This window comes from Oncorhynchus kisutch, linkage group LG23, assembly GCF_002021735.2.
Source record: "Oncorhynchus kisutch isolate 150728-3 linkage group LG23, Okis_V2, whole genome shotgun sequence".
In the NCBI taxonomy this organism is placed as follows: domain Eukaryota; kingdom Metazoa; phylum Chordata; class Actinopteri; order Salmoniformes; family Salmonidae; genus Oncorhynchus; species Oncorhynchus kisutch.
In genome coordinates, this window is record NC_034196.2 from 17,073,123 (window position 1) to 17,087,631 (window position 14,509).

General features: G+C 40.9%; 1 pseudogene; it reads left to right on the top strand.

Annotated features, from left to right (window-relative positions):
• Positions 1 to 6,518: 6,518 nt before the first annotated feature.
• LOC109868161 (general transcription factor 3C polypeptide 5-like) lies at positions 6,519 to 8,450 on the top strand (annotated as a pseudogene).
• Positions 8,451 to 14,509: the final 6,059 nt, after the last annotated feature.

Consider the following 14,509-nt stretch of genomic DNA (forward strand, 5'->3'; position numbering starts at 1 on the left):
ACACAATATAGTAACTTCTCAATAGTAATTATATATTCAGTATTTGATGGTTCTATTATCTCCTTTTCTTTCTCAGGTACCTTCGACTGGGATTCTCTCTCTGTCTGTTGCCTCCCCCTCTTTATTTGCATCTCCTGTGACCTAAGGCACCGTGGTATCCTAATCCTGCAAAGTACTAAACTATAAGTTTCTCTTTAACTTCAATGTTAAACTGTCCACTCAAAGTTAAGCTAAAATCTGAAAATGTTTAAACACTTCCAGCTCAACAAAAATCTTAAACTAAATCAAGACAAATTATTTTATCCCTCATTTGAACTTGATGCATCCACAGAAAATAAAAATGGCTAATACATTTAACTTTTTATGTTAAAACTATCAGATAATGAAACAAAAGGTGAAATCAACAAAGCAATCGTGCAGCACTATTTAGTCTAAAGGCCCATGTCCGCTGGCCAGCGAGCTTATGGAGGAATCAGATAACAGAAACCGACTCAACACATTAACAGAAATAAAGAAAAAACCTCTAAATCTGTTCTACCCAGCCAAGAACATGTAATGCAGGAAAACAATCATCTGCACACAGTCTCAAACCTAACCACACCAAACTCAAGCTCACACACACACACACACACACACACACACACACACACACACACACACACACACACACACACACACGTAGATAGAGAGGCCAGAAGATGGGGCACAGAGTTGAATTTGACTTGCAAATGAGTATGCAAAATATCCCTGGTCTGTGCTCTGGTAAAGTGTGTTTCAACCTGAGGCTAAATGTTAGGGGAGACATACTGAAGAGCGGATGTCTACCATGGGCTGGTCTATTTCATGGGAACCCTCCACTGAGGACACTTAAGTGAGCAGACACTGAGTATTTACTAGGTCTCAATCAATGGAAGCCATTACATCCATGTGCAGCCATATCTTAATATCATATACAGTTAGCAATGCTTGACATAAACAAGCCCATAGAAAGTATGAATTGACGCCATAATTTAAAAAAAAAAGGTTACGTCTCAAACAATATGAACTTCCCCACTCTCAATCGGCTAAAAGAAAGTGCCTTTCATCCATGTTTACGTCATCAGAGGCAGGAGCTGGATGGTAGGAAATAGAGCTGGAGACATAGAGAGGGAGTGGTGTGACCAGGCCAAGCCTAACACACACAGATTACCGAAGAAGACAAGATAAAGGACAATCAGTATTTAAATCCAGGGAGTGGATTATTTGTTTGTGTAAAGCATCCAATTGGAGGTAAAGCTATGCTCTTCTCCAAGACCCAGCTAGGAAGGCTGAAGAGGAAAAACATTGACGAGGCTTGAAGCTGGATGTTGTCTACGTTACTAATATTACATTCATGTCTTCCTTTAGTTTGGCCTTTACATGTTTTGCCTTGAATCTCAATGCTATTAGACCAGTGAACTAAAGGAGAAGTGAAACTGACAGCTGTCAGCAGCTTTCTTAATATTGCCTGGACACAGGAAGTAGGTCTCTGATCATGTATAAGAGTGACAGGGTGGTGATACCAGTTGATTGACAGTTAGCAGGGGGAAGAGTGTGGTGGATCAGAATGAAAATAGTGACAGCAGCCATCATAGCCACAGCACGTAGGCACTTTGTCATCCAAATATGGCGTTGTCTCTCCAACTGCCACACAATCAGCTGCAAGACATGGGTTTCTGACTGTACATGATGCATTGAAAGAGAGACAAGGAGAGAGGGAGAGAGAGAAGGGAGAAAATATGAAAAGGGAGGGAGAATGACTGAGCCGGGTCAACAAGAAAGAGAGTGAAAATTAAAAAGAGAGTGAGAAAGAGGTGGAAACAGAGAGGGTGAAATCTGGGGCCATGCAGCAGGCATTGAAGGGCAAGCCGGGCGTGGTGGGTGTGTGATAAGACTATCATGGCTGCCCCACACTGTAACAGTCGGAAAACGCCAGAGGCAAGACAGGGAGGAGTGAACTGTCCCTTGACAGAGATAGCACCCAACACAGGCATAATCTGTGAGACACAGGGCTCGGCAGCACGCACCCAGAGACAGAGAGTTTCTAGATCCCACTGTGTGTGACACCCCAGCTCCACCACACCACACGACAGATTGTCACTCCCAGCATACCCTATTCCGCTGCCTCATCATCTCCCACAAAGCACGGAACTTCATAATATGGCCCGATGCAGGAAGCACAAACATCTTATCTGACTCTCCTTTAGAAAAGCATGGCACTAGGATTCTTATTCAAACAGCTGTCACACCCATATCCTCTCCATTTCAGGGATGGTGGGAAATGTAGTTATTTGTAACATACACTTTGACTGAGTTGGAATGAATATAAAGTGTTTCAACTGAAACAGGAGGTCAAAACAAAAGACTGCCTATCCGAGGGACACCAGCCATCATCAAGGCTACAAAAAAACAAGAAGCCGATAGAAAACATATACTGTTTATCTTGAGTCACACCATATTAGCTTATATAATGCCCTAAAGGCACAGAAGTGGGAATTTAAAATGTAAACAGAAATGTCCATCACTAAATTCTGCTTCTTCCCTGCATAAGCAAGTCCTGTCTGACTCTGGCATCACAAGAATGGGATAAGTGACACTTTTAATAATAATTTTATCTCTGCAAGTCTTTTTATTTGAGAGAAACGGTGGTGTAGTTGACCCTGGTCAGTCAATCGACAGCTCTTCCCTCTGCCAGCCTCTAGCGGACTCAACGGTTAACCCATCAACTTCGAGTGAAACTTAATTTTCTCTCAATTCACTATCTCTGATGTGCTAGACGCCTTAATTAAGATTGGTGTGAAATAAATGTAGAATAATACACTGTGGCTGATATGCTTGATCCGTTTTTGCTGCAGATCTCTGCCCCCCTGATTGCTGAATCTTTAACCCATATTTTAACCTGATGATTATATCTGGTACTATCCCCAACGTTTGGAAGGTATCCACTCCACAAAGGTGGTGACCCTTGTGACCTAAATAATTATCGGCCTATTTGTAAACTTTCTGGCCCAGCTATGTACACTATACAGTGCATTCGGAAAGTAGTCAGACCCCTTGACTTTTTCCACATTTTGTTAAGGATTTATTCTAAAATGTATTCAACTGTTTTTTTCCCTTCATCAATCTACACACAATACCGTATAATGACAAAGCAAAAATAGTTTGGGATTTTTTTTGTATCAAATGTATTAAAAATAAACAACTGAAATATCACATTTGCTCAGTCCCATAGGCCGAAGCACAATTGGCCCAGCGTCATCCGGGCTAGGGGAGGGTTTGGCTGGGGTATGCAGTCATTGGAAAATAAGAATTTGTTCTTAACTGGCTTGCCTAGATAAATAAAGGTTAAAGCTTGGCACACCTATATTTAGAGTTTCTCCCATTCTTCTCTGCAGATCCTCTCAAGCTCCGTCAGGATGGATGGAGAGCTTTGCTGCACAGCTATTTTCAGGTCTCTCCAGAGATGTTAGATCGGGTACAAGTCCGAGCTCAGGCTGGGCCACTCAAGGACTTGTCCCAAAGCCACTCCTGTGTTGTCTTGGCTGTGTGCTTAGGGTTGTTGTCCTGTTGGAAGGTGAACCTTCGCCCCAGTCTGAAGTCCTGAGTACTCTGGAGCAGGTTTTCAGCAAGGATCTCTCTCTGTACTTTGCTCAGTTCATCTTTCCCTCAATCCCGACTAGTCTCCAAGTCCCTGCCACTGAAAAACATCCCCACAGCATGATGCAGCCACCACCATGATTTACAGTAGGGATGGTGCCAGGTTCTCCAGACATGACGCTTGGCATTCAGGCCAAAGAGTTCAATCTTGGTTTCATCAGACCAGAGAATCTTGTTTCTCATGGTCTGAGAGTCCATTAGGTGCCTTTTGGCAAAATCCAAGCGGGCTGTCATGTACCTTTTACTGAGGAGTGGCTTCCGTCTGGCCACTCTACCATAAAGGCCTGATTGGTGGAGTGCTGCAGAGATGGGAGAACCTTCTAGAAGGACAACCATCTCCACAGAGGAACTCTGAAGCTCTGTCAGAGTGACCATTGGGTTCTTGGTCACCTCTCTGACCAAGGCCCTTCTCTCCCGATTGCTAAGTTTGGGCATGCAGCCAGCTCTAGGAAGTGTCTTGGTGGTTCCAAACTTCTTCCATTTAAGAATGGAGGCCACTGTGTTCTTGGGGACCTTCAATGCCGCATAAATGTTTTGGTACCCTTCCCCAGATCTGTGCCTTGACACAATCCTGTGTCGGAGCACTATGGACAATTCCTTCGACCTGATGGCTTAGTTTATGCTCTGACATGCACTGTCAACTGTGGGACCTTATATAGACAGGTGTGCGCCTTTCCAAATCATGTCCAATCAATTGAATTTACCACAGGTGGACTCCAATCAAGTTATAGAAACATCTCAAGGATGATCAATGGAAACAAGAGCTCAATTTCGAGTCTCATATCAAAGGGTCTGAATACTTATGTTAATAAGGTATTTCTGTTTTTTATTTTTAGTACATTTGGGAAAGATTCTAATACCTGTTTTCGCTTTGTCATTATGGGGTATTGTGTGTAGATTGGTGAGGAAAAACATGACATTTAATCCATTTTAGATTAAGGCTGTAAAGTAACAACATTTTGAAACAGTCAAGGGGTCTGAATACTTACCGAAGGCACTGTATGCTGCTGTTACTGTTTATTATCTATCCTGTTGCCTAGTCACTTTATCCCGACTATATGTACAAATCTACCTCAATTACCTCGTACCCCTGCACATCGACTCGGTACTGGTACCCTGTGTATACAGCGAAGTTATCGTTACTCATTGTGCATTTATTCCTTGGGTTATTATTTTCATATGATACATTTTCTTCTCTCTCTGTATTTCTGGGAAGGGCCTGTAAGTAAGCATTTCACTGTTAGTCTACACATGTTGTTTACAAAGCATGCAACAAATACATTTTGATTTGAACTGCATTTAAAAATCTAAATTTCTTAGATTTTTCACAGAGCCCGTAATGCGTTTTAAGCATTGTTATGGACTTAGAACATCAAATTTGGTTGTTTTATATAAAAAAGTGTGACTTTGAGAACAAAAACCTGAACATTTAGAAAAAATCTGAAACCTGTGATTTTCTGACTCTGACAGCCTCATTCATCTGTTTCAATAGTAGGCCTGCTGTTAGCCTACTTGCACAGTACAGCTTGGATTGGCTTGACTGTGAAAGACCACTTATTGGATTTATAATTTTAGGTAATCCAGAGTGTATGTCAATGTTTCTCACAAAATCTTTCAAACAGGGCGCCTTTCCTTCACCAGGCAGGTTGATTGGGAAATTTTTGACAAAATTATAGTATACCCACTTCTCCAGGCACCACTACACCAATACTCCCCTAGTCTGTTTTTTTAAAACTAATAAATCAAAGGGAAATCTGAGGACTATACCATTTTAGAACCTTGGATGTCACAGACAACGTGGTCTCAGAGCATTTCGTATTATTCTGTACGTAAATCAGACCACTACATTTTGTATAGTATGTATTAATCCTTCATCCACTTTGTATGATATGTTACAAATTGTAATTCGTATGATAAATTATGTATCACAATTCATACACTATGTGCAATAATTGAATTTACCCTTGCACTCTTTCTAAACAATGCACAAAAAAAATTGAATGGCAAAGTGTAAAGTCTACCAAACGCAGTGCACTCTGTTTTTTAACTGATTCTAGTTTTGGTAACAAAAAAGTCTACGGAGATAAAATGTTTCACAGATTAGAGAATTAGCAGAATATCGGGAAAAATCCATATGGTTCATCTATTCCCACTCCCGGCAACTGGACTTCCTCTCGTCAGCATATTTGACAGTGAGTGGTGAGTATGCTTAACATTTATACATCCGGTTACATATCGGGCTCATTGTTCAATGTGGTTTATCCGTGAAGCTAGTCTGGCTCTCTACTGGCCCCTTTTGACTTGAAATTGCTTTACACACTTTAGGTCTAGTCGAGGTTGAGTTGAGTTCTAGCACGAAATTTAACAAAAATTTTCGATTACCCCTGGGGTTGTATTTTAACAAAATAAACTATGGTCTGACATCAAACATACTGATAGGCCTACAGCTCCAATTGTCTAACAATTCTCAATATTTGGTTGGAACTTTAAACACGTCCAATTGTTTCCACCCGTGGGAGTTAATTGGTAGAAATGTTTGAATTGTATACAAACCAGAAAACCACAATTCTATCTGTGAATTGTGTTGCTAATTAGCCAGCATGAGGGCATTCAAATAACATACTCAACTCAAAAGGTGAAACTTATTTCTCCAAAGGTGAGATGGCAGCATCCGGGCAGGACGATTTGAATTTTACAATGAAAGCGATAACCGGCACGCGCCAGCGATGTAGCGCAGGCGATGAAGCTTACCACTGTGGGTGGGGTGCCTGGGAGCTCGGCGACTCTTTCCTTATCAGAGGACAATAGACTCGTTTGTGTGGAATATCTCCAATGTGGACAATATGTTGGAAACTATTGGGGGTATACAAGGGGTGTCCAAGGTGAGCAACCTACACACGACAATCAACGCATGCGCGTCTAGTCAATCACTTGATAGCTGTTACTCAGCTTGCAATGTTAATGGCTGTATAGCTAGCTAGTCCTGATTGGCTATGTTATAATTCACACCGTATTCGTTTACTGTACTAACTGAGGTGCTAGTGCAGATATGCAAACCTGCTCACATGATATGTTGTTGTTCCCATTCTCACCACCACCATTTGTATTGTTCTGCTGACTATGATGAACTAAAAATGAAATGTTTCTCTACAGACCTATGCTGACCCCAGCAGGCGGTTGGAGCTGCGCTTTCGTTCCAAGGACCCGTTCTGCCACCCTGTCGTTGGAAATCGTTTCCAATCCACCAACCTGCTGCTGCACGTGGAAATGATTTTGCGCAACTGGCAACCCCAAGGAATCTCCAATCAACATGGACATCCTGGATGTCATTGGGACAACATACAAATTCCAAGGTTCAACTTCCTAAACACAAACACTTGACCCCATTATATCACTGTATGATTCCTTTCCATTGCCTCCCTACTTTGATCTGTGCTGTTGTAACTCTTCATTGTGTATTTGTTGATATATGTTGTACATTGTTTATTGTTGCAGGGATGGCTGACTTCCAGTATCTTGTGGTGCATTCAGCAAAGGATGGCTCGCATACATCCCTCTACAATAAGATACTCTTGCGTAAACCAGAGAATAATGAGTTCTTTGAGCGGCCTGTGCCCCTCTTCATTCCTCCACACATCTTCTCTCGCCTGGACAGTGCTGTGGACTACAGTTACCAACCTGAAATCCAACACAAGTAAGCAGGGGCACTGGGGCAGGCGTGTGAGCAACACTACACACAGTTTCACCCTCATCACAGGTAGTGTGTTAAGCTCAGAAACAAATATGCCAAAGGACATCAACATGTTATGTAGTGTGTCAGCAGTAATGCATTAGAATTCCCCCCCAATAACGTTACACAACGACATGTTCAACAACAGGAGCAAGACAGGAAGCCTGTTATAAAGATGCAGGTGCTCATAGATATGGCCATTGGTCAACCCATAGGGGTGCCATGCAAATATCTGTCTGTATTGATGAATTTTAGCTAAATCATTATGAATTTGTCTCCCGTGCAGAGAAGGCTATTGTCCCCCGACAGTATCCAGGAATAATCTGATTGGTTTGAGTCGAGCCCGTCGGCCTCACAACGCCATCTTCCTCAACTTTGACGACAAGAATGTCCCCACGGAGCCCCTGGAGGCTGCTAAGTTCAACTGGAAGAGGGTGTGTGTTCACCCCAGTAACATAAAGGCAAAGGAACAAATTAATAAGGTCAATATACTTTGCATTGGGCTTCTGAGGTTGTTACTCTGTTACTTTTTTTACAAGCCGATGTGAAGTCTGCATACATTCACCTCTGAAGGTAAATAATGTACCTGCATTCAGTAATCTTGCTCTGAATTGTCATCCTGAGGGTCCCAGAGATAAATTGTAGTGTAGGTTTGTTTTGTCAAGTACATTTTTATGTTCAAATGTAGGAACTGGGCTCTACAGTTTGACTCCTCTGCTGTCTATGGCTCCATACCCACCCCTCCCGGCCATCTAGATGTATGACAGTTAGTGTATAAGCTAATGATCGATCATGTGTGTAAACCTACTTTAAAAAAGCATTTCTGTATGTTCTCTATAGTTATGTACTTCGAAATGTATCAATTGACCAATTCAGCACATTTGGGCAAACTCCTGGCAGACTTTATACAAAATATTGTGCAGTAATATCATTCTTCCCTGGATCAGTCTGAAACTTTTCACACACACTGCTGCAATCTGGTGGCCAAAATCTAAATTACACATAGATTCCAATCTGAAAGTATGGCCTTTCTCTTGCATTTCAAAGATAATGGAACAAACCCAAAAATAGAAAACACATGTTTTGTTGTTTGTATTTTCTTTTACCAGATCTAATGTGTCATATTCTCCTACATTAAGTTCACATTTCCACAAACTTCAAAGTGTTTCCTTTCAAATGATATCAAGAATATGCATATCCTTGCTTCAGGTCCTGAGCTACAGTCAGTTAGATTTGTGTATGTCATTTTAGGTTGAAAATTGACAAAAAGGGTACGATCCTTAAAAGGTTTAACACTGATGCGTTAATCACAGATGCAAAGGAACATAACTTTGTTTTCAGTTTGAGCCTTTCTTTTTTCTCCTAATGCTATTTCAAGACCGAAGCCTTTACTTGAGCCCAATGGCTAGTTTGTATTTTATCTCTCTGATTTAGCCTATACTCTTTACATCTCTATATACAGATGATGTTCCTACAGTATATGCCCATGGAAAATGTACACATATAAAGTGTTATTTGATGTCCCCTCTGTGTTATCTTTTCCCAAACCACACTGTGTGTAGATGTTTGAGAGCCGGCCCATCTGGTCCCGGAACTCGGTCAAGGCCAACCTGGACATACACCCTGATAAACTGAAGCTGCTGCTCCCTATCGTGTCCTACTACATGCTGAGGAGATGTAGACCGCCAGTGGTATTCAAAGTCGGGGTTATTGGGAATTGCAATGGTGTCACCATGTAAACAACAAGTTGGATAATAATTAAGAGTATGGGACTATACAAACTTTTTTTTTTAGATAATTTGAGTAAATGTATTTATTACTTCTCTCACTTTTGATTAAAGAAATTACATTTGAATGAATTGAAGGTTATTTGTTGATGTTAAAATTGAAACATACTGGTTTTGACTTAAGGTTGTGTCATGAGATTCGGGGCGGTGCCGGCAGAAATTCTGTCCATAAACAAATTGGGTCCCCGACATCTCTCAATTTACATGCCATGTCCTGTTCAATTCCAGAATTCACTTAAATTGAAACTCTTGTGAAGTGGTTGACAGGGAGAAGGATAAAGTGAAGAGAAACAAAAAGTGACTTATTTAGTCAATAGGATATGAAATTAAAGCAAATTCCTCATAATAAACTCAAATTCCATCCAAACCTGACGTGTGTTTCCCCTAAGGTGACAGGCCCCTGGAGGAGCCTCTGGGTGAGGTTTGGCTACGACCCTCGCAAGACAACAGAGGCCAAGAAACACCAGGTGCTGGACTTCAGGATCCGCTGCAGTACCAAGCACAGTGAGGAGTGGGGGCAGGGTGGAGGTTTGGTTCAAACTAATCTTAAGGGACTCTATATAATTTAATCCCACAGTCTTTGTTAATACAGTTCTCATGCTTTGTTTTTTGAGACCCTGTCTGTTTCCCCCCTGTGACTTTCTTTAGGATATACTATAAATGACATGCCAGTGAAGGCCAAGAGGAGCACGTTCAACTATACCCTGCCAATCACACTCAACAAAGCAAGTGTGTGTGTGTGTGTGAGACTATGCGTGCCTTAGTGATGATTGCCTCGCTAATGTCCTTCTTTGTTGTACAGTTCCCCAGGCTGCTAATGTTACAGATTTAGCCACCCGAGGGCCCTTCCGGGGGACATAACGCTAATATAACCACGTACCAGCTCAAGGTATTGGACCAAAGACTTCCCCATAACTTACTCACACGCTCTACATGTTACACTGTACTTGTAAGAATAATGACACAGTAATAAAACCTCACATACTAACTGCCGTCTACCCTGTCTCCTGTTTGTCCAGGAGTCATCGTACATATTTCGAGATGGGACCCTGCCCCCCCCACAGGCAGATGTTCTATCAGCTCTGTGATTTGGACGTGCAGAGGTAGGATCCAACATGGAATAAGGGTGATTCCATAAGAGATTGGCCAAAGATATTTATTTATATTTTAGTAATTTAGCAGCTCGAATCCAGAGTGACTTACAGTTAATGCATTCATCTTAAGACACCTTAACATTTTTGATGTTAAGAAAATGTTTCAAATGACACCAATAATGGCTATGTCTAGTGAACAAAAATATAAATGCAACATGCCACAATTTCAATGGTTTTACTGAGGTACAGTTCATATAAGGATATCAGTCAATTTAAATACATTCAATAGGCTCTAATCTATGGATTTCACATGACTGGGCAGAGGTACAGCCATGAGTGGGCCTGGGAAGGCATAGGCCCAGCCACTCAGAATGTGTTTTTCCCCACATAAGGGCTTTATTACAGACAGAAATACTCCTCAGTTTCATCAGCTGTCCGGGTAGCTGGTCTCAGACGATTCCGCAGCTGAAGAAACCTGGGCTGGCATGGTTACACATGGTCTGCGGTTTTGAGGCCGGTTGGACATACTGCCAAATTCTGAAAATTCAATTCTCTGGCAACAGCTCTGGTGGACATTCCTGCAGTCAGTGTGAAAATTGTAAGCTCCCTCAAACTTGAGGCATTGTGTTGTGACAACTGCGCATTTGAGTGGCATTTTATTGTCCCCAGCACAAGGTGCACCAGTGTAATGATCAGGCTGTTTAATCAGCTTCTTTTATGCCACACCTCTCAGCTGGATGGATTATCTTGGCAAAGGAGAAATACTCACTAACAGGGATGTAAACACATTAGTGGCCACAATTTGAGAGAAATAAGCTTTTTGTGGGTATGGAACATTTCTGGGATCTTTTATTTCAGCTCATGAACATGTGACCAACACTTTACATGTTGCGTTTATATTTTTGTTCATGGGTCAAAGGCCAAAATGTCATGCATTTCCCAACTTTGGTCAATTATTTCTCAATGATCATTGTGGATACAGACTTCAAAGATATGCCTAACATCCTTCCCCCAAATAAACTTTCAATGGAAAGATCCAAAACATCAGAAATATCTTTGGGCCTTTCTTGTTTGGAATTGCCCATAGAGTAGAAGTGGAAAAGCTCTCTGCATTTTGTTGTCTGTTTGTCTAATGCTTCTGGCTCCTTGCTCCTGGCTCAGCATAAGAAACATGGTTTTTAGGAACGATGGCCAGGAGGAGGAGTGTGACGGCTGGTGTCTGTCCCACACCTCTGATGACCTCCGAGATATCATGTCCTCCATGATCAAACAGGTCATTTGCGCCAAGAGGCCAGGTAAGACCTCTCTCTGTAACACCGATGTAGCACTCCTATGGCCAACCTGGCCTGGAATCAAACCAGGGAGTTGGTCAGAAACCAGTCCATGGGGAGTAGTTATTTAAAACAGGTATTTTTGAGTGTGGGTTGAAGTGCAGGAAAATTTCATAGACTGGGATAAAACTGTTACTAACAACCTGTTTTCGTTTTGTCATTATGGGGTATTGTGTGTAGATTGAGGATTTTTTTATTTAATCCATTTTAGAGCAAGGCTGTACTGTAACAAAATGTGGAAAAAGTAAAGGGGTCTGAAAACTTTCCAAATGCACTGTATCTGGTGTTGAAGTGTTAACTTCTGATATATTCATTGCCAGTGCTGTGTGTTTTCCCTATGCTATGAGGTGCTAATAGTTTTCTCCCGACGTTTCTTTTCAGGGCTGGTTTTATTTTAATATTACCACCCACCAGAATGTCATTGTTTATTCATCAGAAACACCTGCACAGTTCGTCCTCTACTCAGGCAATATAAATCGGGTCTGCAATGTTTTTGAACCTCCACTTTTTTACCAGCAAAATATGATAATTTGTCAAATGTCACTTATTTTTGCGTTAATCTGTATTAAAAATATGCAGTGCCTTCAGAAAGTATTCATACCCCTTGACTTTTTCCACATTTTGTTGTGTGTTACAGCCTGAATTGATGAAATGTAGATTGTTTGTCACTGGCCTTACACACAATTAGTGCTGTTGCGGTGACCTTATTACCACCACACTGGCGGTCACGAGTCATGTAAGCAGTCAAATTCCACGTGACCGTTTAGTCACTGTAATTAGTCTTCTCCAAGCTCTGCTGCTGCTGATGGTCATTAGTAGCCTAACAAACTTGCTAACTGCCTGGTACTCTGCACTCGATGGTCCCTCCAATCACTCAGACATCAATGCAAATGTATATAAAACATGTTTTAATTTTTTATATATATATTTTTCAACTTTCCTAATATTAAGCACATTGTTTATCGTTACAACAAGAGTATAGCCTACCTGGCTGGCATGAAAATGAACCACAGGAAAAGCGTCCTCCATTCGCTATTTAAGTGCATAGATTACATGTATTTTTTTCTGCTGCTCCTGTTTCGAGACCGGTGAATGATACCATTCTAAATCAAAACACGTTACACACATATATTATTTAGTATATGTAAAGACGAGATTTATTCAAGAATACTCTGATGGGAGACAATATTAGCCTATCACTTGTGTTTGATGCCCAGCATAAGAAACAGTTTTTTTTGCGACTTTTTCTAATCATAGTCACACTCCTCATGTAGCCTAGCCCATAGGGGCGGCAGGGTAGCCTAGTGTTTAGAGCGTTGGACTAGTAACCGGAAGGTTGCAAGTTCAAACCCCCGAGCTGACAAGGTACAGATCTGTCGTTCTGCCCCTGAACAGGCAGTTAACCCACTGTTCCTAGGCCATCATTGAAAATAAGAATTTGTTCTTAACTGACTTGCCTAGTTAAATAAAGGTAAAATAAAATGAATAAATAAATAGGCCTATATGTTTTGATCAGGTTTGTATCACAAGTGTCCAAACAACTTCTTAAAATGAAGCACATGAATCCTCTTTAGAAGGGGTGTAGAGCCTAAGTGGTATACATAAGCAGCGTGTGACTTTCTAGTTTGGGGAAGATCATTTTCACCATAAAAATGCACCTTTTTATAATAAAACCATAATTGTATTTGCGGTCCCTTTTGATAGGTTGTTTTCCCACAAATGGAATATTCGCGCTTATAGCCTACTGCCATGTGTACATTGCTGCGCTTATAATGTGAAGAAATAGCCTAATAGTTTATGAACATTTTCAGTCATTGCTTAAATATTTAATTTTTATGCTTGTGGTTGTATTAATTTGCCATTTATTGCACCCTACAACTATGTTTGGAATATTTATTTATTGCACAGAATAGAATAGGTTGACTTTTGGACTATGGGGGAATAGTAGATTGACATAGGCTAGTGTTTTTGCTGTTCGTTAGGTCTACTCATCTTGTTGGCTGATAAAGTGAATTTGGACAGTTTTTGTAGTATCTTCAATATGTACCTCGGAATTGGATAAGGATGCGCGCAGTTGCATCCCCGATGCGTCTGTCTTCACTTATAGCCTGTGAGAAAGACCCGATCATGTGACGGAGAGCCATGTGAGTGAGAGGCGCTTCGCGTTGTGCAGCACTCAGGGAGAAGGGCACAACGCAGCACTCCAGGCCGCAAAAGCCATAAATGCTGCCGTGAAATTTGAGGCATTATCAAGTGCTTGTCAAATTGTGAATGAGAGACTATTGGAATGTATACAGCCTGTGCAAAAACAAACCAGAGCTCATGCCTTTTCAAGTGACTTTTTTTCAAATCATCATTAGTCTCATCATGCAGCTTTACAATGTATTAAAAATCAAAACATATAGCCCAACATTTGAAGAACTAAAGCTATATTAATAACTCTAAATTAAGCATATTCGAGTACCTATTTCTTTGTTAACCACTCAACACAGAATAGCCGCATGTGGGCTCTCCCTCATCGTTTGGGCAAAATTTTTATATAAAGTAATGCCTCGGAATTATAAGCTAATCTTGTCTGCTAAATGAACTAATGTAGCCCACCGCCATTTGGCATAGCTTAACATAAGGACCTAACATAAGGGTGACTTCGAGTATGCTATTATTTTTCTTCTGAAATAGACTACATTTTCTTCATATCATGCTTCTTTAGATCTGTCTAAAATAAATAATGGATTTATTGTGAAGATGTAGGCTATATTACATTGATTTATTATACTTTTTTAAAATGTAGATCTTCCAAAGGTCTGCATCAGTGGCTTGTAGGAAGCCAGGAGATGCTAAATGTGTTTTTTTTGTTAATTAACAGTTATTTGCTTGACAATCACCAGCTGA